The sequence below is a fragment of the Rhipicephalus microplus genome, chromosome 3, assembly GCF_043290135.1.
Source record: "Rhipicephalus microplus isolate Deutch F79 chromosome 3, USDA_Rmic, whole genome shotgun sequence".
NCBI lineage: Eukaryota > Metazoa > Arthropoda > Arachnida > Ixodida > Ixodidae > Rhipicephalus > Rhipicephalus microplus.
In genome coordinates, this window is record NC_134702.1 from 87,187,150 (window position 1) to 87,210,990 (window position 23,841).

Sequence of the window (23,841 nt, forward strand, 5' to 3'; positions counted from 1 at the left end):
TCGCTACTTCATTCGTTCACATACAAGCTGACCTTGCTTTGTGGAGTTCCTAATTTACTCGGCAGTTGAATTACTCTAGTCTGGCTGACTCGCCACGCCAAACCACTGCGAGTATATAAACTCGAAACATGATGTGCAGACAGAGGTAGAGCCGTGTACGCACGGCGTATTTGTAGTCTGCGCCTCACACGTCACCGCCACACTCCGTCCCCGCTCCCATACTTACGTGTCTTCGAATGGTTCTGCTGTAGGAAACAAGGCGTTGCTGGGTGCATCTGATTATGTCACCACTTCCGATGCAAGCAGAGTCGAGAGTTAACGCCTTCAGTGCCGACGCGAACTGCATTCTCGCCCAATCTTCAGGTTTGTTGGGCGGCGCTCTCGTTATGCGAGCTAACGAAGTTAGCGCATTTCAAAGCGTCGTTCAACCGTGCCGCTCCAGCGAGAAAGCATGCAGCCGGTCGAGAAAACGTGCGACTCCGCTTCAGCGCTTTTCCGAGTTCCCGCATTCGACATCTGTTCTCTCTTCGGTAATGCACTTGTCGCTTACGAGGCACCGCTTGATTTCTGCCCGTCGAAGCGTGCACGCCGCTTTGTGATGTGTATGGTGAAAGAAGTTTCGAAAGCTTTCTCTTTTAGGTAGTACTGCTTTGTTCGCAATGGCAACATACCCCAGCTGGCGGTGGAGGATCAGATCAGGAAAGTCTTTAACCCAATTAAACTTCGGAGCATTTTGGCAATGTGTGCTTTGCGTGACCACTTGCTGACCCAGTGTTCCCATTTATGAACGTGATATGTCGTTATCACTTCTCAGGACTTGTGGCCAAAAAAGGTCCGTGTACATTGGTTAGATACCTTCCTCCTAAGATGAATTCAACGTCAAATTTCCAGGCTTAGGCTTATTGTACTGCGCGTGACGGCAGCCGATGGCGTTCGAAGAAGCATTGCTATATGATCGACGGCTTTTAAAACAGGTTTGAAAGAAAAGTTTTCCCCTGAAATGAATACATATGAAAGCACATGGGGTATTCATTTTGAACCAACGACTTCATTTTTTATGCAGAACTGTAGGACTAGTGACTGCAAAATGAGATGTTGATTCTTGTTACACAGCAATTACAAATACTTTGTGAAACTTGCAAGGAACAATATATTAGCTATATAATTCTGTTGAATGAAATTCAATGTCGGCTGACTTGAAATCACTTTGTGTTAATCAGACACATTTGCTAACAATGAATGACAATCGGCGCATTAGGGTATTGTCCTACCCATTTGTTGAAAATCTTAGCGATGGCAACAGATGCAGCGACTGGGTCATAGCTTTTCTCCTTGTTTTTTCACGTCCCTGTTTTCAATAGATTGTGTTGAGACGTATGCACACTATCCACAATTTTTTATCTATTTCATAACTCCTTGGAGTAACTATCGCAAAACACGCATTGCTCTTCATTTTGTGGATACTTATTGATTGATATATGTGGGGTTTAACGTTCCAATATGAGGGACGCCGTAGTAGAGAACTACGGAAATTTCGTCCAATTGGGGTTCTTTAACCTGCACCAAAATCTGAGCACATGGGCCTACAGCATTACCGCCTCCATCTAAAATGTAGCCACTACAGCAAGGATTTTATCCCGTGACCTGCGGGTCAGAAGCCGAGTACTTTATAGCCACTATACCACTGCGGTGAGGCAATTTCATTGGACAATGCAGAATTCTTTAGTCATAGCTGCAAAATGACCTGCGATATTGTGTGTGTGTTACAAGCGTATAAGTTATTACCATCATATAAAATATGCACATTCATTATTCTATATAATGGAAGGAATGACATGTTAATATAAATGTTTACACTGGTAAATGCGACAAGCTATTGCTCAGATCTCGAATAAAAGTCCGCAAGCCAGTCTACAAGCGTCAAGTTTATTTGTTCTATGCAGCAATAAACGCACCAGGAATTAATCTTACTCTTGAAAGAGCTGGAAAACCTCGCACGTATTCCAATTTTATAGACAGAAGTTGATTTATTCTAGCTCTGCATTGTTTTGTTGAAAACATCTATAGACGGATGTAGTTAGTTTCATTAGCACCGTTTTTATTGAGTTTATGTTTACACTAAATGTGGACTATGTATTGAAATGGGATAAGGGAGAAGAAAGAAAAAGGAGGAGAGGATAACCAGTGATAATGTCTGTAGCTAGGCTACCCTGCACTGTGGAACAGGGGATGAGGAATAAAATTTACACGCGCAGTGTAGGAGTGAAAATTCACTGATTGAGCTGAAGCTTGACACTTTAACGTTTGGCATCCAAACGATGAATCACACCGGTGTCCTGGAGAAAACTCAACAGCGCTTTTGTTGCCTTTCGGAACTGCGATGAACAACGCTATGCTCCCGATGACTTTTCGACAGTGAAATCACTTTCGTTCAGCTGATGTAGAACAGCGCGAAAGTGTAGTCTCTTGTCTGCGGATGTAGGGCAGGAACACAAAAGATGTATCATAGACTCATCGACAGCACTGTCGTGGCACTCTGCGCTGTCGGCCTTCTCAATGAGTAGGCATTGATGAAAGGTACACCAAGATGCAGATGGCACAGCACTGGACCTTCCTCGCGGGAAACACCTGGGTGTATCTCGTAGAGATGGGTCGAGAGTATGCAGTCGAGGATGTGCGAACTCTAATGTATGCCACGTCTGGGGTGTCATGTTCTGCGCCAGCCATACTTCAATTATGCAGCCACGTCTACATCCACTTCCCCCCCTTCAGCCTGGAGTTGCTGCGACTGACTCACTCGGGCTTTGCTGCGCGTTATAATCGGAGATGTTTTTAAAGGTTATGTTTGGTTAGTACTTGTTCTCCATGATTGATTGATATGTAGGGTTTAACGTCCCAAAACTACTATATGATTATGAGAGACACCGTAGTGGAGGGCTCCGGAAATTTAGACCACCTGGGGTTCCTTAACGTGCACCCAAATCTGAGCACACGGGCCTACAACATTTCCGCCTCCATCGGAAATGCAGCCGCCGCAGCCGGGATTTGAACCCGCGACCTGCAGGTCAGCAGCCGAGTACCTTAGACACTAGACCACCGTGGCGGGGCGGTAATCGTGCTTCAAGAAATGGGCAAAGAAACTGTCACTGTGTGACGGAGTAGCATCAGTGTGGGCAATAATGTATTGTTTATACTACAAATAGTACGAGGCATACCGCTTTACGGAAAGAAGGAACAGGAAGGAAAGGAAATGCACGAACGTGAAGACGTCTAGGAGAACTGGTATGCTACCCTACACAGGGTAAAAGAGTGTAGGAGTTTTAAACGATGGAGAAAGAGAGAGGAGAGAGCACGCGCAAAAAGTCACGCTTCACAGTCGTTTCATTCATTCATTCATTCAGTTATTCATTCATTGTTTATTAAAAAACAAAGGTTGCTTAGGTGTAAAGGATTAAAGGCAAATTACCTCTGCCGGACCAAGGTTCCTACACCCATAGATTTCCTCAGGTGAAGTGGCACAAAGATAAAAATTTGATTCTGCTTTTAAATTAGGGGACAGAAAATTCAAATTCAAAAAGTATAACTGATGTCGAAACATCTGTTTTAAAATAGTGCATTAGAGTAATCACCAATCAATTAGCAGTAGCAAGATTATATATATATATATATATATATATATTTATATATATATATATATATATATATATATAAGGGAAAGAAGTGTATACATAAGGGCTCGTTTTTCCGTGTTTTTAACACAATAATAATGAGATATAACAGACAGTAATGCCAAGGAATGTACAGGGGAAGTTATTAACATTAATGGAATGTAAATAAGAAGAAAGAAAAGTGGATGAAAAAATTACCAACTGTAAGCAGGAATCGAACCTACGACCTTCGAATTACGCGTTCGATGCTCTAACCACTGAGCTATTACAGCGGCACTCCCTCCATCCCCTTTTTTGGGTTTATCTGTGAATTTAGAAGTAGGAGCGACAGTCAGCGCCATCTATAAGCCAAACAACGAGTGTGAAAACACTCTTATGCGCATGTTTGGCGTCACGTAGCACGTGAACTTATTATGAGCGGGCAGCTGATTAATTGTCCCTCTTATACAACCTAAACACACCAAGTCTGCCAGTACGAGACCCTCGTTCAATGAAATAAGGGAAAGAAGTGTATACCTAAGGGCTCGTTTTTCCGTGTTTTTAACACAATAATAATGAGATATAACAGACAGTAATGCCAAGGAATGTACAGGGGAAGTTATTAACATTAATGGAATGTAAATAAGAAGAAAGAAAAGTGGATGAAAAAATTACCAACTGTAAGCAGGAATCGAACCTACGACCTTCGAATTACGCGTTCGATGCTCTAACCACTGAGCTATTACAGCGGCACTCCCTCCATCCACTTTTTTGGCTTTATCTGGGAATTTAGAAGTAGGAGCGACAGTCAGCGCCATCTATAAGCCAAACAACGAGTGTGAAAACACTCTTATGCGCATGTTTGGCGTCACGTAGCACGTGAACTTATTATGAGCGGGCAGCTGATTAATTGTCCCTCTTATACAACCTAAACACACCAAGTCTGCCAGTACGAGACCCTCGTTCAATGATATAAGGGAAAGAAGTGTATACCTAAGGGCTCGTTTTTCCGTGTTTTTAACACAATAATAATGAGATATAACAGACAGTAATGCCAAGGAATGTACAGGGGAAGTTATTAACATTAATGCAATGTAAATAAGAAGAAAGAAAAGTGGATGAAAAAATTACCAACTGTAAGCAGGAATCGAACCTACGACCTTCGAATTACGCGTTCGATGCTCTAACCACTGAGCTATTACAGCGGCACTCCCTCCATCCACTTTTTTGGGTTTATCTGTGAATTTAGAAGTAGGAGCGACAGTCAGCGCCATCTATAAGCCAAACAACGAGTGTGAAAACACTCTTATGCGCATGTTTGGCGTCACGTAGCACGTGAACTTATTATGAGCGGGCAGCTGATTAATTGTCCCTCTTATACAACCTAAACACACCAAGTCTGCCAGTACGAGACCCTCGTTCAATGAAATAAGGGAAAGAAGTGTATACCTAAGGGCTCGTTTTTCCGTGTTTTTAACACTAAAATAATGAGATATAACAGACAGTAATGCCAAGGAATGTACAGGGGAAGTTATTAACATTAATGGAATGTAAATAAGAAGAAAGAAAAGTGGATGAAAAAATTACCAACTGTAAGCAGGAATCGAACCTACGACCTTCGAATTACGCGTTCGATGCTCTAACCACTGAGCTATTACAGCGGCACTCCCTCCATCCACTTTTTTGGGTTTATCTGTGAATTTAGAAGTAGGAGCGACAGTCAGCGCCATCTATAAGCCAAACAACGAGTGTGAAAACACTCTTATGCGCATGTTTGGCGTCACGTAGCACGTGAACTTATTATGAGCGGGCAGCTGATTAATTGTCCCTCTTATACAACCTAAACACACCAAGTCTGCCAGTACGAGACCCTCGTTCAATGAAATAAGGGAAAGAAGTGTATACCTAAGGGCTCGTTTTTCCGTGTTTTTAACACAATAATAATGAGATATAACAGACAGTAATGCCAAGGAATGTACAGGGGAAGTTATTAACATTAATGGAATGTAAATAAGAAGAAAGAAAAGTGGATGAAAAAATTACTAACTGTAAGCAGGAATCGAACCTATGACCTTCGAATTACGCGTTCGATGCTCTAACCACTGAGCTATTACAGCGGCACTCCCTCCATCCACTTTTTTGGGTTTATCTGTGAATTTAGAAGTAGGAGCGACAGTCAGCGCCATCTATAAGCCAAACAACGAGTGTGAAAACACTCTTATGCGCATGTTTGGCGTCACGTAGCACGTGAACTTATTATGAGCGGGCAGCTGATTAATTGTCCCTCTTATACAACCTAAACACACCAAGTCTGCCAGTACGAGACCCTCGTTCAATGAAATAAGGGAAAGAAGTGTATACCTAAGGGCTCGTTTTTTCGTGTTTTTAACACAATAATAATGAGATATAACAGACAGTAATGCCAAGGAATGTACAGGGGAAGTTATTAACATTAATGGAATGTAAATAAGAAGAAAGAAAAGTGGATGAAAAAATTACCAACTGTAAGCAGGAATCGAACCTACGACCTTCGAATTACGCGTTCGATGCTCTAACCACTGAGCTATTACAGCGGCACTCCCTCCATCCACTTTTTTGGGTTTATCTGTGAATTTAGAAGTAGGAGCGACAGTCAGCGCCATCTATAAGCCAAACAACGAGTGTGAAAACACTCTTATGCGCATGTTTGGCGTCACGTAGCACGTGAACTTATTATGAGCGGGCAGCTGATTAATTGTCCCTCTTATACAACCTAAACACACCAAGTCTGCCAGTACGAGACCCTCGTTCAATGAAATAAGGGAAAGAAGTGTATACCTAAGGGCTCGTTTTTCCGTGTTTTTAACACAATAATAATGAGATATAACAGACAGTAATGCCAAGGAATGTACAGGGGAAGTTATTAACATTAATGGAATGTAAATAAGAAGAAGGAAAAGTGGATGAAAAAATTACCAACTGTAAGCAGCAATCGAACCTACGACCTTCGAATTACGCGTTCGATGCTCTAACCACTGTGCTATTACAGCGGCACTCCCTCCATCCACTTTTTTGGGTTTATCTGTGAATTTAGAAGTAGGAGCGACAGTCAGCGCCATCTATAAGCCAAACAACGAGTGTGAAAACACTCTTATGCGCATGTTTGGCGTCACGTAGCACGTGAACTTATTATGAGCGGGCAGCTGATTAATTGTCCCTCTTATACAACCTAAACACACCAAGTCTGCCAGTACGAGACCCTCGTTCAATGAAATAAGGGAAAGAAGTGTATACCTAAGGGCTCGTTTTTTCGTGTTTTTAACACAATAATAATGAGATATAACAGACAGTAATGCCAAGGAATGTACAGGGGAAGTTATTAACATTAATGGAATGTAAATAAGAAGAAAGAAAAGTGGATGAAAAAATTACCAACTGTAAGCAGGAATCGAACCTACGACCTTCGAATTACGCGTTCGATGCTCTAACCACTGAGCTATTACAGCGGCACTCCCTCCATCCACTTTTTTGGGTTTATCTGTGAATTTAGAAGTAGGAGCGACAGTCAGCGCCATCTATAAGCCAAACAACGAGTGTGAAAACACTCTTATGCGCATGTTTGGCGTCACGTAGCACGTGAACTTATTATGAGCGGGCAGCTGATTAATTGTCCCTCTTATACAACCTAAACACACCAAGTCTGCCAGTACGAGACCCTCGTTCAATGAAATAAGGGAAAGAAGTGTATACCTAAGGGCTCGTTTTTCCGTGTTTTTAACACAATAATAATGAGATATAACAGACAGTAATGCCAAGGAATGTACAGGGGAAGTTATTAACATTAATGGAATGTAAATAAGAAGAAAGAAAAGTATATATATATATATATATATATATATATATATATATATATATATATAGATATATATATATATATTGTAACGAGGGCAGTGGGCATGGAGCTCGAATATAGAAAAGGAAGAAGACTTGCTGTGATCGCTGGCTTGCGTTCAGTTAGCCCTTGCGCTCAATAAAGCTTTCGTTCGCCGAGTCAACTCCTGCTGGTTCAACACCCCGTTTCAAGTGGTGGAGGTGCTGGGTACATCTGGTCCTCACCTTGGAACTTCGTAGCCACACACTCCAACAACCTTCTGCGATGACTGATCCGGGACCGTCTCAGGCCGCCACTCCAGCTCTCGCACCCATACCTGTCTTCTGCGCTGGCGTTCTCCGGCAGCGCGACCCCCCCCCCCCATATTTGATGGCACAGAGGACCAAGATGTGGACAACTGGATTGCCGAGTATGAACTGGTGAGCGCGCACAATAAGTGGAACGCAGCCGATAAGCTCACAAGTGTGAATTTTTACCTGACCGACGTGGCGAAACTATGGTACAGGAATCATCAAAGTGATTTCAGTACCTGGTTGGAATTGGCAAAAACCCTCTCGGAAGTTTTTGGACGTCCTGCTGTCGACCGCCTTCGTGCTGAACAGCACTTGCGTGGCAGAGTACAGAGAACAGATGAGACTTTCACGAGCTACATCGAAGATGTGCTCTTCCTCTGCCAGCTCGTCAACCCGACTCTGGATGAGGCAGGCAAGATAAAAAACATAATGAAAGGAATCGACGACGGTGCATTCCAAATGCTTGCTGCGAAGTGTCCCCAGACAGTCGCCGAGGTGATTGAGCTCTGCCAAAGTTATGATGAGCTGCGTAGGCAACGTGCTTCCACACGTTGCGCTGCTCAAGACACCGCGGACCTCTCATCCCTCGACTATCGCCATGACACTGCCGACCACTCTGCTTTAATGCCACTCATAAAGCAATTCATACGCGAGGAGGTCGCCCGGCAGCTATCTATAATCACCAGAACTACCGAGCCGATGGCACCCTTATCGCCTTCGCTTCGCCAGGTCATTGAATCGCAAGTTGCCGAAGCATTGCCGCCAGCTCAGGCTCCACCATCTGTTACCGCACCACTAACATATGCAGCCGCTGTTGCTCGGCCACGCGCTCCATCGTCTCCGGCTATCTACGAAGCGACTCGCCACGTTTATTCGTCGACACCACCTGCCCGCCCATTGACTGTCCCGTCTCCGGCTGTATACGAAACAACTCGAAACGTTTATATGAAGCCGCCGCCTGCACGACCGTTTCCGGTACCTTATTCGGCGACAAGTGCCCCTACCGTCAGCCAATGGCGCACTGCCGATAATCGGCCAATATGTTTTTCATGTGGCATCCCAGGCCACATAGCTCGTCACTGCCGCCATCGCAGCTTCCCTTCTCATGACATTGCAGGGGCTTCACACTACATGCCCACTCAGCCGCGATATCCCGTTCCTGCCGATCCACCTCTAGACGTACGTACCGGTTGCCGCCCATCCGGCTCAAGCCGTTCGCCTTCTCCTCGTCGCAGATCTATTTCTCCAATGTTACGTCGCAACAGCCCACCGCGAGGGGAAAACTGACGGGCGCAGTTCCGGAGGCAAGAACTGTTGTGGCAGCGAAAATTTCAAGACCTAACTGCTGTCCCCCGAACGAAATCGAACTCTATATTGATGGCATTAAGGTGCACGGACTTGTTGACACTGGAGCTGCCGTATCTGTAATTAGCGAAAAACTGTGCCGAAACTTGAAGAAAGTGACCACGCAACTTAACGACCTATCTTTGCAGACAGCTACGTCCCATCATATTCAGCCTTCAGCTTTGTGCACTGCACGAGTCGTCATTCAAGGTGTGATGTACGTCGTCTCATTTGTAGTTTTATTCCGTTCTTCGCATGACGTTATCCTTGGATGCGGTTTTCTTTCGTCAAATTCTGCTTTGGTCGACTGTGCTCGTTCCGAACTCGCATTATCTGTGCCGTGCTATGACCCCGACGATGGCGCTTCGTGTAGAGTGTTTGCTGCTTCTGACGTTGACATTGCACCTTTCTCAGCTGCTGTTGTCTCGGTGTCGTGTGCCTCCCCCCCAAAATCGCCTGTGTTGTTTATGCCATCGGTCCCGTCTGCGTGCCGTCGAAATATCATGCTTCCGTTTGCTGTCGTCGTTTTTTGCAACGCTCACGCTGCCATTTATGTGTGCGATCCCTCGGACAGCCCGTCATCCCTACTACGTGGAGAATGCCTGGGAAGCTACGAACTTTACGAGTGCATTCTTCCGGCTACTATACCCGATTCTACGGTTTCGCTCCCAATTTGTGCTGTCACCTCTACCAACACGCCTAATGATGTTCTCGACATATTCTCGGATGCCATCGACTCTGAGCTCGCACCAACTCAGCGCGAAGAGATTATAAATCTTCTTCTCCGCTTTCGCTCTTCATTCAATCGTGACCAGTCAGGCTTAGGCCGAACCTCTGCGGTCGTTCACCGTATTGACACTGGTCAAAAAGCCCCGCTAAGACAGCGTCCGTACCGTGTGTGATCTGCTGAACGTCATGTCATCAACGAACAAGTGGACGGCATGTTGAAACGTGGCATCATCGAGCCCTCAAACAGTCCCTGGGCTTCACCGGTTGTTCTCGTCAAGAAAAAAGACGGATCCATCCGGTTCTGCGTTGACTACCACCGACTCAACATGATAACGCGCAAAGACGTATACCCTCTGCCGCTCATCGATGATGCTCTGGACTGTCTACAAGGTGCAGAGTTCTTTTCTTCGTTATATTTACGCTCCGGCTACTGGCAGGTGCCCATGGCAGAGGGTGACCACCCGAAGACAGCCTTTGTAACACCAAATGGACTATATGAATTCACCGTTATGCCCTTTGGCCTCTGCAATGCGCCTGCCACTTTCGAAAGGATTATGGATACCATTTTGCGAGGTCTGAAATAGAAAACGTGCCTCTGTTATTTGGACGACATTGTGGTATTTTCAAGCGACTTTGCGACCCACCTCAGCCGCCTCGAGCAAGTTCTTACGTGCCTTTCCACGGCAAGACTTCAACTTAACTTGAAGAAATGCCACTACGGCGCTCGCAAGCTTGTAATTCTCGGCCATGTAGTTTCTAAGGACGGCATTCTCCCGGACCCTACGAAACTTAATGCAGTCGCGGCGTTCCCAAAGCCAACCACCATCAAAGAGCTTCGAAGCTTCATCGGCCTATGTTCTTACTTCCGGCGCTACGTCCGCAATTTCGCCTCCATTATCGCCCCCTTGACCAATCTTCTTGCCGGAAGTTCTGATTTTTCAGCGTGGTCGCAGGCGTGTGATGATGCATTTCAGGAACTCCGACGGCTCCTCACCACGCCTCCCATACTCCGACATTTTGATCCGTCTGCTCCAACGGAGCTTCATACAGACGCTAGTGGTGTCGGGCTAGGGGCCATACTGGCCAACGCAAGGATGGCTTTGATGTGTACGTCGTTGCCTATGCCAGCCGCACCCTCAGTAAAGCCGAGAAGAATTACAGTGTAACTGAAAAGGAGTGCCTTGCCATTGTTTGGGCAATCGGAAAATTTCGGCCTTATTTATATGGACGTCCGTTTGATATTGTACCAGACCACCATGCGCTTTGCTGGTTATCTTCACTAAAATATCCTAATGGTCGGCTCGCTCGTTGGGCATTGCGGTTACAGGAGTTCGATACCCGTGTTGTCAACCGTTCTGGCCGTAAGCATTCCGACGCAGATGCCCTGTCACGTTCGCCATTGGCTTCAGAGCCTGTCGGCTCGCATATCTCCACCAGTGCTGCCTTGGCCATCAGCATTTCGGACATGCCTTCCGAGCAACGCAAAGATGCTTGGATTTCTTCTCTTTTGGACTTGCTCTCAAACCGGACGCCCGCTCCAGTTTTCAGGACGCTTCGCCGTCAAGCAGAACACTTCGCTATTCGGGATAACCTGCTTTACCGCCGAAACTACAGTTCGATGGGTCGTAAGTGGTTGCTCGTCATTCCCCGACATCTGCGTTCTGACATCTGTGCCACGTTCCACGATGATCCGCAATGTGGCCATGCTGGTGTTTTAAAAACATACACTCGCTTGCAGCTGCGGAAATACTGGTGCGGTATGTACCGTTTCATTCGCCGTTACGTAAGGTTTTGCCTTACGTGCCAGCGACGCAAAATGCCCACTCAGCATGCCACAGGCCCCTTGCAGCCGTTACCATGTCCAGCACGAGCTTTCGATCGTGTCGGAATCGACCTTTATGGTCCGCTTCCCTATACTTCGAGTAGCAACCGCTGGGTCATTGTCGCTATCGACCACCTAACGCGGTACGCTGAAACAGCTGCGTTACCTTCTGCTACCGCAAAAGACGTTGCATGTTTTATTTTGCAAAACCTGGTTTTAAGGCATGGAGCACCTCGAGAGTTACTAAGCGACCGCGGCCGCGTTTTTCTCTCCGATGCCATCAAACCGTTGTTGACCGAGTGTCGCATCATACACCGCAGTACCACAGCCTATCATCCGCAAACTAATGGGATGACAGAGCGTTTTGATCGTACACTTGGGGATATGCTCGCCAAGTACGCTCCATCCGACCAGTCAAATTGGGATAGCATACTGTCTTTTGTGACATATGCTTACTACACTGCAACACAAAGCACCACTGGATTTTCGCCTTTCTTTCTTCTTTATGGATGCGAGCCATCATCAACAATGGATACTATTCTTTCTTATCGACTGCACCCTTCAGAGATGACTACCATTTCTCGAGCAGCAGCACACGCTGAAGAATGTCGGAAGCTTGCTCGTGCGTTCACGTCACATGACCAGACGCGCCAAAAACATCGCCACGACGCGTCAACCACGCCTATGAGCTATGCTCCGAACTCACTGGTGTGGTTATGGATTCCTTCTACTCCTCCAGGACTCTCCCACAAGCTTTCGTCCAGGTACCATGGCCCTTATCGAGTTGTACGCCAAACATCCCCTGTCAACTACCGGTCGAGCCGCTGGATGCATCTCCGGACAAGCGCCGTCGGGGACAAGAAATTGTACACATCTCTCGGCTCAAGCCATACCATGACCCTTCTGTGTACACTTGTCCTTAGGTCGCCAGGATGGCTCCCTCATCGCCCGGGGGTGATTGTAACGAGGGCAGTAAGCATAGAGCTCGAATATAGAAAAGGAAGAAGACTTGCTGTGATCGCTGGCTTGCGTTCAGTTAGCCCTTGCGCTGAATAAAGCTTTTGTTCGCCGAGTGAACTCCTGCTGGTTCAACACCCCGTTTGAATATATATATATATATATATATATATATATATATATATATATATATATATATATATATATATATATATATATTGTTACCACAAGTTTTTAGGTATGTGCACCTGTGTAGCGGGGAACATGGGGGAAAGAAGAGGACGTTCGGTTGGTGGCAAGAGCTCGCTGCTGCGCGTTCACTGCAGTATACCGTCGAGTCGACCGTTACGCCGGCTCTGATTAAACCCCTCTCGTAGACGTAACAGAGTAGTGTGCTGGGTAACGCCAGAACGGTTATATCTCGGTGATTGGTCGTACCTCGGCGGCTGTCGGTTGTTGCAATACCTGGCAATGTGTCCTTTGAAGCCACAGTTGTAGCAGACAGGTAGAGGACGCTCGCCGAACCAATGTTGAGACCACTCAGCTGTGAAGGGTCGGTGACGATCTTTCTGAGCGGGGGCTGCCCACCTCTGTGTTGCGGGACCGTGACGAAGGCGTTGGCCATATCGCTGGTCGGCCGCGAATGAGTCACGACGTGGCCGCAGATTTCCAGTTTATCTGATTTCTGCCACACATACCGATGGTGGCAAAGGAGCTAATGGCGCCACCGTGTAGTAGGGTGGATTGGTAGGTCGATGAAGACTGGTTTCGTCAACCCTACTACCTTGTCGCTGCAGCTCTCCATGCACAATTGCCCGAGTAGTAGCGGCAAGGTTGGTGGGCGGGCTCACGTCGACGCTGGTGACCATTGTCACGTTTGCCAGACTACCAAATTTCGGGGAGATGCGACGAGTCTTCAATTTTTCGAACGTGCGGCAGTGATGCTGGACGTCGGAGGCAGAGGTCAGGTGATCCCTGCCTATCAGAAAATTGTAAACGTCTTCCGCTATGCCTTTCAAGAAGTGTCCGACCCAGTCTTCTTGAGACATCTGCGGGTTTATAATCTTGCAAAGCTTAAGAACGTCCTCTATATAAGCAGTGCAGGTTTCTCCAAGAGTCTGGGCTCTTCCAGCAAGAGTCCGCTCCGCGCTTTTCTTTTTTGAGTCGGAGTCACCAAAACACTTCTTCAATTCTTGAGCAAAAAGAGCCCATGTTGTCAAGGACTCTTCGTGGTTTTCATACCACATCAGGGCAGTGTCCGTGAGAAACAGCGCGACGTTTTCCAGCTGATCGATAGAGTTCCAGTGGTTGTACCGGCTAACCTTTTTGTAGTGTGTTAGCCACGCGTCCACATCTTCTCCTGCCATTCCCGCGAACGGGCGGGGTTCCATATGTAGTGATGCCTAGGTGTACCAAGGGTATAGACCTGCGCGAAGTCGAGGCGGTTGATTCCGGACCTTCGCTCTGGGCCATGACGACTGTTGTCGGCGGCAGACCGGCAAGACGACGGCTCCCGACGGCGAACTCTGAACAGCTGTGGCTCCGTAGTACGTCGACGTGCCGTACCCGGCACCTCCACCACTCTTTCACGTCTACGAGAGGGGTTTATTCAGAGCCGACGTAACGGTCGACTCTACAGTACAGTGAACGCGCAGCAGCAAGCTCTTGCCACCAACCGAACGTCTTCTTCTGCTGCCATCCCCATGCCCCATGTTCCCCGCTACACAGGTGCACATACCTAAATTACACATCTGGTATCAATATATATATATATATATATATATATATATATATATATATATATGAAATAAGGAAAAGAAGCGTATACCTAAGGGCTCGTTTTTCCGTGTTTTAACACAATATTAATGAGATCTAACAGACAGCAATGCCAAGGAATGTACAGGGGAAGTTATCAGAACCAATGGAATGTAAATAAGAAGAAAGAAAAGTGGATGAAAAAATAGTGGAAACCTGCTCACGGCTGGTTATTTTTTCATTCACTTTCTTTTCTTCTTATTTACATTTCGTTGGTTCTAATAACTTCCCCTGTACATTCCTTGGCATTACTGTCTGTTAGATCTCATATATATATATATATATATATATATATATATATATATATATATATATATATATCTGGAACAATAACAATGAGGAATTCTGACAGAAATACTAGGTACCATGAAAAAAAATACATTTGAGAAGAAAAAAACTGAGCAACTTTCAGCAAATATACAAAAGCAACGAATGACAACAAAGAAATATTTATAATAAATATTACAATTATGGCTTCTTACAAGTAAGAAGTACATCTTCACTTTTTCTTCACACTGTTTTTAGTGTAAAGTTCTTCCAAAAGTTCACGGACATAGCTATTTTCGTGGAGTAGATAAGTTATTTGATATGATTGTTTGCTTACCCTATGTTGTTATGAATAAAGGCAATCGAAAACGAGCAAATCGTAGATCATAGGGAGTATCTCTTGAATATCAAAGCTCGATATAAGTACTAACAGTGTTTTTTATTTCATTAAACATATAAGCTGAGTTTAAGACTATCATTGTGTCATAAGAGATTAAGCTTGTAATCGCTGGTGCAAGTCTGTTGCCTTCAGGACGTTGAGCACCACCTTCGTCACCTCCACCCGTGATGTCTGCTCAGGGCGACATACCAAGATTGTTTTAACGCTCTAGATTGCGTGTATTATCTAGAGGGTCAACCACAACGCTATTATACATGTATATTTCAGTGCGAAAGTGCATTATATTGGGTAACATGTTTCGTCTGCTTTTTAACACAAAAATATTTCATACCGGGGTCCATCGAAACTTCACTGGCGTTATTTTCTTCGTGCATTCGAGGTCAAGAAGATACGCACGAACAGGTGAAAAATAAAAACCGAAAGAAACAGTTTCATTGAATGGTGCCTAAATCATGACCTTGTGTAAGATATGCATGAGCCCAGGTGTAAGTTATCCAAATAACCGGTGGAGCGCCCATTGTGGCATTTCTCTCGTCATATGGACAAAGCTCTGAGTGAGTGCGTACGTAGTACAAGGGTGTATTATTTGCTTTCTGATGTCATCTTTGCGCGGGATTCAGCATATACGGTGTCCACGTGTACGTTAAATACATAATCTCCCATAAAGAATGAATATAATTATGGGCATTTGTATTCAGTATGAGGATGTACCTTTAGGCGCTAACATGGGGGTGTCATCGTCAAATGGCAACGTAATGCCAACACCATAATGCTGACAATTTAATGCCAATTAAAAACAAGCATTGTTCAAGCTCCTTTATGTAAGAAAAAAAAGCTACTCCTTTGATGATACGCTTCACTTTTATAGTATGCCGATTCCCGTATGACCATGGAATCAATTATAATTATTTTTATTCAATGGTTATATACATTCTTGATAAAAACAAATTGACTTTGGCTACAGAAGAGCCAAATTGTAATCTTCTTGTAGAGGTGTTTGGACGCATGTTGGAAATAGCGGGGTGAGATTTGGTAACCAAGCATGCTATGCTTAAGCTTCCATGTGGGACACTCTTTTATAGTCTTCAAATGTACTTTTCGAATGTTCCTTTTACCACGGCCTTCATTGTAATGTAACCAATATGTTACCCCTGTGCTGACTGTTCAAGTCAGTTGTACGTCCTCAGTGACTGTTTTATGTGGGCTTTATATTGTGGTAGCATTTTTGAGACCCTTCACTGCTTGGGGCTCCTATCCGAGATCTATGTGCGAGACGCCGTCTTTTCTTTTTCTATTATCAAGCAAGATATAACACCGAATAAGAAAGAAAAAAATTGATGGGAGTGAGAAAAATCTTTTTAGATTTTCGACGAACATAGCAACTCGTGCACTGCTTGGTGATCAAAAGTCCTAAAGGAGAAAAACATGCAAGGCACTTCTATGTCAAGGTCAGGCACGGTACATTTCGGGTTTCTTGCCAGGTTCTCTTTGGACGGAACAGCTTGTGAGTTATGTAAACCCTTTTAGATAACATGGGGATAGCGTTGCTTAATAGGCTCGTCACTTTCCTCTGCACCTCGTAAATGAGAGAAGCATGGCCCGAATGGGTCCAGACCCCCATGGGTACCCTGCACGTAGCTCCGCGTTTCATCTCCACGAGGTGATCACATATTTCATGGCGAAGCATGCGGTTTCCCCCAGGACGCCCGTTAATGGTAATTGCGAACGGAATGCCAGGCATAAATCCTCACTCGCGCGCCGCTTGCCTCTCCGAAGATGCACAACAGCTGGTGCGTATCGTGCCCCAAAAAATCACGGTGCAGGTACTAGAAGGCCTTGTTAGGGTACAAAGACATATGCGCTGCCGCGAATGGTCCATAATGAGGGGCATGCCCCTGAGGACCACCTAAATGAAGATGGTTTCGCGAAAAGTGTTCGAGCACTCAAGGGAGCCATTCGAATCCGTCACAGTGTTCTAGCGAAGCAGGATCATGCATGTAGGTACATGCTTCTGCTCCCTAAATCACTTGTTCTGTGCCCCGTTTATGGTGCGAGCAATTTCGTGCCAATTTTTTTTTATTTGATCTTTCGCGTTTAAGTTATACCAGCGGTTTTATGGGCTCAATTTTCATATTCACCTGCGTGCAATTCGCTGTGCGACTTTTATCGTAGAAAATTTTAAGGGCCGGTTATGCACAGTACTGATTTTAATAATTGGTTCTCTCTTAAGATCCCAGCATCTATGAAAATTAAGATTTCTGTGTACGTGACTCTCGGGAGAGAAAAAAAATTACTGATCGTGCCTCTTACTGCTTTTATGAAAATTTCGTGGAAAGACGCAATAGAAATGGAACGCTAACAATGGCTGATGAGGCAGGCAATTTAATAGTGACCGAGTTGGAAAATTTGTTAAAATGCTTATGTTAGTATTATATACATGCAATCTCGAAGAAAAATATGCTCCTGGATTAGCCTTTGTAAAATCCATAAATTTTTGTTTCATTGTGACCTAAAAGCGAATAGTTGTTTGCGCGAATAATTTCGAATTGAATTCAGGTGGTATAAATCAAGTATTTTTAAACTCATATTTGTGGAGACCAAGCAAACATTCATACTAAAGTTTTAATTGAAACAGGGCAGGTGCAAATATCATTTCTCTTGTTCGAAAAAAAAATGAAAGCAACTTCGAACAGTAGCAGCATTCGACACTCTTCAGAATTCTAGTGATCACCTGCGAAATCGGTCTAGTTTTATTTTTTGCGATACTTGGAGCATACAAGTTGGTACAATAAGCCTTGGAGCCTACAAGTTGGTACAATAAGCTTTTAAACTTTTAGAAATTATCCCTCTCTCTGAGGTTAACACTTTAATTTGCCTTGCGGTGCGGATTCACGGCAGAGCACACTATTATTTTTATAAGTGTATTCACGGTATAATACTTCTACACAACAGTGAGACCTCATTTACAAGAAGTTTATATATTGACCAATATACACTTACACGATCACTTAGAGTGCAATGAAGTTTACTATAAGCTTGTATTCAAGTCGAAGCGAATTATGATACTCCTATAATCGTCGGAGTATTTGAAGTTCTCGAATATTCGTCAAAGCCCGTCTTTGAAGCAATATAGTGCAACGCTTTATGGCCTAAATCTACGAGTTACCACGCTGTGTTTTTCTGAATATGCGCCGTTCGGAACAGAGCTACCGTATTGCTGGAAGCATTCTATACAACCCATGAAACCTATGTTCATTCAATTGCACCCGTCAGTTAGGGTATAGAAACGGTTGTTTGTTGAGATGTGCCACCTTTATCACTACAACGTTATGCAAAAAATGACGCTTTGCGAGAAGCACTTTTATGCCTTTAATGAGTGATTACTCATCCCGCATCACTGGCCTAGGGCACGCCCACCCCCCAATACCTTTCCAGACAAAAATTATACAAACAACACTTGGCGTTTTACGTGTGGTAACCCCGATATGGCTAACAAAGATGCTATACAGAAGGACTCCGGATATATTGAGGATCTGGTGTTCTTTAGGATGCACAGACATCGCACGGTACAATGGCCGCTACAATTTCACCTCCACCGAAATACGACCGCTGCGTTCGGCACCGAACATGCGTACTTCGCTCCAGCAACTGACCACTGACCACTGATCTAGTGTGGTGTACATCCCAATCAGGATGAACGGGATGCTCGTACAGTTTCGAACGGAAGAGATAGACGGGTCGTAATGACCTTTCAAGTTAATTGTAACGCACTAATCAAGCTACGCTGTTATTTGCTCCATCAATAAAATGCAAATTGATGACTGTGAATGAAAGCATCAGTGGAGAGGTATTGTCTACGCAACAAGTGATCACCATTCGGTATACTTCCGGCTATACAATTACCATGAGAAACTCGCTTGACGTCAGCAGCACTAGTAACACATCAAAAACACCCCCCCCCCCTTTTCCCCCGTTTTCACTTTTCCGTCAACTTGTCTCTCCAACAAACGTAATATAAGTTCAGGGAGAAAAATTGCCGTGAATCTGCGCACTTCGCTGCAAATGTCGCCGAAAGACGATAGTTTTCTGCCGGCATCATAGCGTCACACTTGGAGTGCCACCTAAGAAACACTAGGGCCTTTATAATTGCGCATCTATGTATTTTCTAGTAAAGGAACACACCTCCTAATACCTATGTATTGATGGTGCACCTCAAATATGCTTAATAATTGCTTTTTGATCGACTATGTTTACAAGTACGAACGCCGACACCATTTCAAGATAGCTGGGCGTTCAGCAAGAGCTTAAAGTTTGCCCAGGAGGCTGAACCGTTCAGACGAAGTCAAGAAATACATAAGATAGTTCCTGCGTTTATGTCTCTTAAGAAAAAATACCATCTTTGAAGATAGAGAGGTGTATACTTCATGGGCGCTGGAAAGTTTACCTAGTGCTTTACGCCCAGTACGCCCCCACAGATCGGTACAGTGAAGAGTGAAGTGAGCGTTATACCAGGTTGTTAACTATTCAGGCCACAGGCTGTTGTATACAAAAACTGGATAGCGTTAAAGAGCTCATTTTATAGAAATTTTGCACAAGGTGTTAGCGCAGTTGGTGGCGAACGAAAAATCATTATTTCGTCCGTTTCCGAAATATGGATAAAGACGCACATGAATTGAATTATAAAAAATGTTCGAGTCCGAGTTAAGATTGCATCTAGGTTGTTTGCGTAGAAAGCAGGCATTCAACCACACAGTCACGCGTATGCTTGGAAAGACATTGAAAATAAATGCTTTTGCTTCGAAAAGCAGTCACAGTAACGCTTGCTTTACAAAAACACGTATACTTTACACAGGCTTATAACAATACAACATACAACATTGCATTAAAATTGCGTGGTGCGAGCATACATTGCCATCGGGCGTCAGAAAATGTCTTGTCGTAACGACTTCGTGGTTTGAAGCCGGCCTCCCATTATATAGGCCTTTTCACTCAAGGTTCCCTGGGCGCTGCCATAGCCCTCTCTGGGCTGTTGTTAGTGCGTGTGACCCCTCCAAAAATGCACTGTCGAGGCTGTGACGTCGGCTTTTGTACTCTCCTGCAACAGCCCAAAAAGGAGATCCTCCTCTCCGTAAAAAAAATTCCATAAAAAGGCCCACACGCGCATATTCCCCTTATGTAATACCCCTTCAATGGGGTCTTTAAGGTAATAAAATGAAATGAAATGAAATGAAATTCTCTTAAGACCATGTGAGGATGGATAGCAAGTTCGAAAACATTTCACGTGCGTAATTGCTCATGATTACTCAGCGGTAGAATACTTGGCTGTCACCCGGGGACCCTGGTTCAAACTGCTTATCGTTGAAAGCGTAATACCCATTGCAAAGATTGCGGCCGTGTGCGAAAGCTACACTGAAACAAGCTACTTTCTAATTTATCGATTACATTGTAGTAGTGGGCAATTTAAACTTCTCGAGTAACATTATACAATGAATAGAATAAGTGGTTCAAGCACGCACTATACGAAAGGGATATGAAGCTCAATTCTTAAAGGTGAAGTTTGAGGGTCCTCCTATTATTTTTTTTTTCAAATCATATGGAGTCATACTTTGTTCTTGCAATTACCTGATGATATGGCTTTTATACGTATTCCGTTTTTTTATTCGAATGATTACGCCTAAGAAAGTTTTGCTCCAAATGGTTCGGCACAGGGTTCTTGCACTTTGATAGATGCGCTAGTTCCTCTGCGTGCTCGTTTGCGAAACCACGCACCATGTGGTTTCACTCAGGGCAGAGATGAACGCAATTATAAAAGTCTATAAGATCTGGAACTTGTACAACCCACTGCCGCACACGCACGCCTCTCCGAAAGAGCAAACTCGCTGGGCTTTCTAAAGCCCGAGCAAGGCACCGATCCACTTTACAGCAGCAAAAACAACTGAAGTGGCGTCTTATAAAGTCTGCTTACAAGAAGCAGGTAACTGCGACGTAGTAATGGTGAGTTTTTCTTGGTCCATGCTTTTTGTTCATGTTCATGTAAATACTTTGCAGCTGAACAAACAAGTGTTTTCGTTTTACAAGGAGCCCACTAATGAAAGCGCGCAACCGACCTCAGACGTGTGAGAGAATAATAATGCTGCCGATCGATGCACCGAGCAATGTTTTAGCATCCGCGAAAAAACAAACGCAGAGGCAGCCCCAGCATACTTGTTGCGAAACGATGACTGCATTCTCTCTGTGTGTCTTATTCCACCACTGGCTTTTCTTGTCGAGGTAAAACTTGAATGTGGTAGTCTAGGTATTTCCGAATTCATATAAACAGTAGAGGCGCATGAATGTGAGCGCTTGCGCTTTTGTTCACTGTATCTAGGGGCACGCTTCCATCGAATGAAAAATGACCATTTGCATCAAGTTATCAGTGATTGATTTTGCCTTCGCGAAAGATAATCAACATAAAGGTCATAGAACTTGCTCGTTGTTTCATTCGTGGAAACATTTTGCAGCTTTTCGTAGAGTACCGGCGCACTTGCGAATCAATGCGCTCCACCAAATCAAAACAACATGAATGTTATACAGATATGAAAATTTCATATCGCGTTGTTATTATTCTAAAGCAACGACGTACAAACTCATCACTGCGCTCGCCCACGACTACGCGTTATTTTTTTTGTGCAAGTACAGTGGCGTCCACTGTTAGCGTGAACGCAGCCCAGCGTGGCAACACTCTGCAGACCACCAGTGCGGCCTGCGCGGCCCCGCATCTAGTCAAAGTGGCGCAGGCGCATACGAGCGTGCTGCTCTTGGTGTACTATTCACCTTTTCATAAACGCCTCCCTGGGCGCCGCCATAGCCCTCCTTGGGCTGTGCAAATGGGCGCGTCCCCTCGAAAATGCACTGACAACGCTGCGTCCTTAGACTTTGTACTCCCGCGCACAGCCCATCATGGCGGTGTTTTTTTTCTTCCTGTGAAAAAGTGTATAGACAAGCGAGACCGGCACTTGGCTACTACGGAATGGCACGCTCAAGCGATGTAGCGAACGACGTGAAGCATCTCGCGTGTGTCCATGCGCGCATGCGTCGCTATGCTTCGATGCGTGGGCGTACCGGCATATTGGAGTGTCACGGAGTGCAGCCGCGCTTAGCCGTGTTTACCCTCCCTAACAGTGGACGGCAATGTAAGTTTCGGGCTTTCTTTGCACTAAATATGTTTTGCATACTTTGATAGAGCAAAATCGTGGCAATGTAGATTTCGGGCTTTCTTTGCTCTAAATATGTTTTGCATACTTTGATAGAGCGAAATCGTTCCTATATCGACGTATACGTACGCGGATACGTGTCTTCATATTAGGAGATCGAATGTGTATGTAACTGTACGTATGCCTAACAAGCGAACAATGACAGTAGACATGCAATGAACAGCGCAGTGAAACGTAAAACTCAGAGCTGGTATATTGAATTCCTAAGAGAAATCGTGGAGGGAAAGCACAAGGACGCACACAACAGAGTCACACACACGCAGACACACACACATACAGGGTCGCACTCCCTCATTTGGTGCAAGTCTTTGTCTAACAAACATGTTTGATTCCTCCGTCGTGTAATCAGTAAAACACGAAAGCAAAACGTGTCTTTACAGAAGTAGTTTATTGTTCACTCTACATAGATATAAGAACGCTTGCGCAGTGTCAATTGGTGTTTGGCAGTTATAATACCAATTAATGTGGATGCACGTTAGGGCTTAGTCATACAACTTCATTTCGCGAAGTAACCTCTATCAATAATTAATAAACAAACTATTGTGGTTATAGATGAGTGCGGAACCAAAAAAAAAGTGATGGGACAGCCAGAAGAACGCGATTTATTGGACGCCAGACTTGAGGTAAGGTCGCTACACGCGGCTTGTTCGAATTATTGAACGCCACGGCCCAACCAGAGCAAAACGCAGTGCACGATGTGTCTAGTCTGTGGGCTGCAGACGATTTTTTCGTGGAGCGAGTGATTTTAGGCGCGAAGCTCCTTATAGCGGCACCTGTTCGTCTCTCGTAGCCGTTGTAGTGTGTAACAAATATAGCATTTTGACTTCCAAGGTGGTGCCGGTGAGAGATTTCTTCCCTGCGTTGTTGAACAATAAAAAATAGTGATCAATGTACATGCCAATGGGTGCTAATGGGGAATGAGAGACAGGAGCATTCGGCTTTTAGATAACGCGCATGCTGCAATCTCCATTAGCAGCCATTGGCATGTACATTGACCAATATCTGACAGGAAAAAGTTGCTACGTTATACTCACTGTGAGTAACCTCCTTGGTTTTAGAAAGGTTTAGCGAGCATTTGGCCACAGTGGCATGAATACAGTGATCTAGTATATACCAAGAACTCGAGGTGGTTAAAGGTGGGAAACATAGAGTTTTCCAAAATTAATTAGAGAGCACTCTGGCGCTGCGATCCTTCAGCGACCATGGGAATGATGGGTAGTACACACACTTGCCTAGTCTTCGTACTTGCGGGCAGCGAATCGTAATTGCGGCTTCATTTATTGCTGGGTTTTGGTTTTGTTTTGAAAGAACGATTCAACCCTTTTGAACTTTGTTACCCAATTTGGAAAGGTAGTTCGAAAAAAATAGGGTGGTGAAGCGCAATCGCTGAACATTTGCTGATTTTTGTTTCGTGAGAAAACAGCTTCAAGCCATTCGAACACA

At 44.7% G+C, this 23,841-nt stretch overlaps 6 non-coding genes across 6 annotated transcripts; all 6 read right to left on the reverse strand.

The window, feature by feature from the left end:
* Positions 1–3,867: 3,867 nt before the first annotated feature.
* On the reverse strand, positions 3,868–3,940 carry TRNAT-CGU (transfer RNA threonine (anticodon CGU)). Its single transcript has one exon. It is a non-coding gene; the product is annotated as a tRNA-Thr (tRNA).
* Positions 3,941–4,323: 383 nt separating this feature from the next.
* On the reverse strand, positions 4,324–4,396 carry TRNAT-CGU (transfer RNA threonine (anticodon CGU)). Its single transcript has one exon. It is a non-coding gene; the product is annotated as a tRNA-Thr (tRNA).
* A 383-nt stretch (positions 4,397–4,779) lies between these two features.
* On the reverse strand, positions 4,780–4,852 carry TRNAT-CGU (transfer RNA threonine (anticodon CGU)). The gene has a single exon. It is a non-coding gene; the product is annotated as a tRNA-Thr (tRNA).
* A 383-nt stretch (positions 4,853–5,235) lies between these two features.
* TRNAT-CGU (transfer RNA threonine (anticodon CGU)) lies at positions 5,236–5,308 on the reverse strand. The gene has a single exon. It is a non-coding gene; the product is annotated as a tRNA-Thr (tRNA).
* An 839-nt stretch (positions 5,309–6,147) lies between these two features.
* On the reverse strand, positions 6,148–6,220 carry TRNAT-CGU (transfer RNA threonine (anticodon CGU)). The gene has a single exon. It is a non-coding gene; the product is annotated as a tRNA-Thr (tRNA).
* An 839-nt stretch (positions 6,221–7,059) lies between these two features.
* Positions 7,060–7,132, reverse strand: TRNAT-CGU (transfer RNA threonine (anticodon CGU)). The gene has a single exon. It is a non-coding gene; the product is annotated as a tRNA-Thr (tRNA).
* Between the last annotated feature and the right edge of the window lie 16,709 nt (positions 7,133–23,841).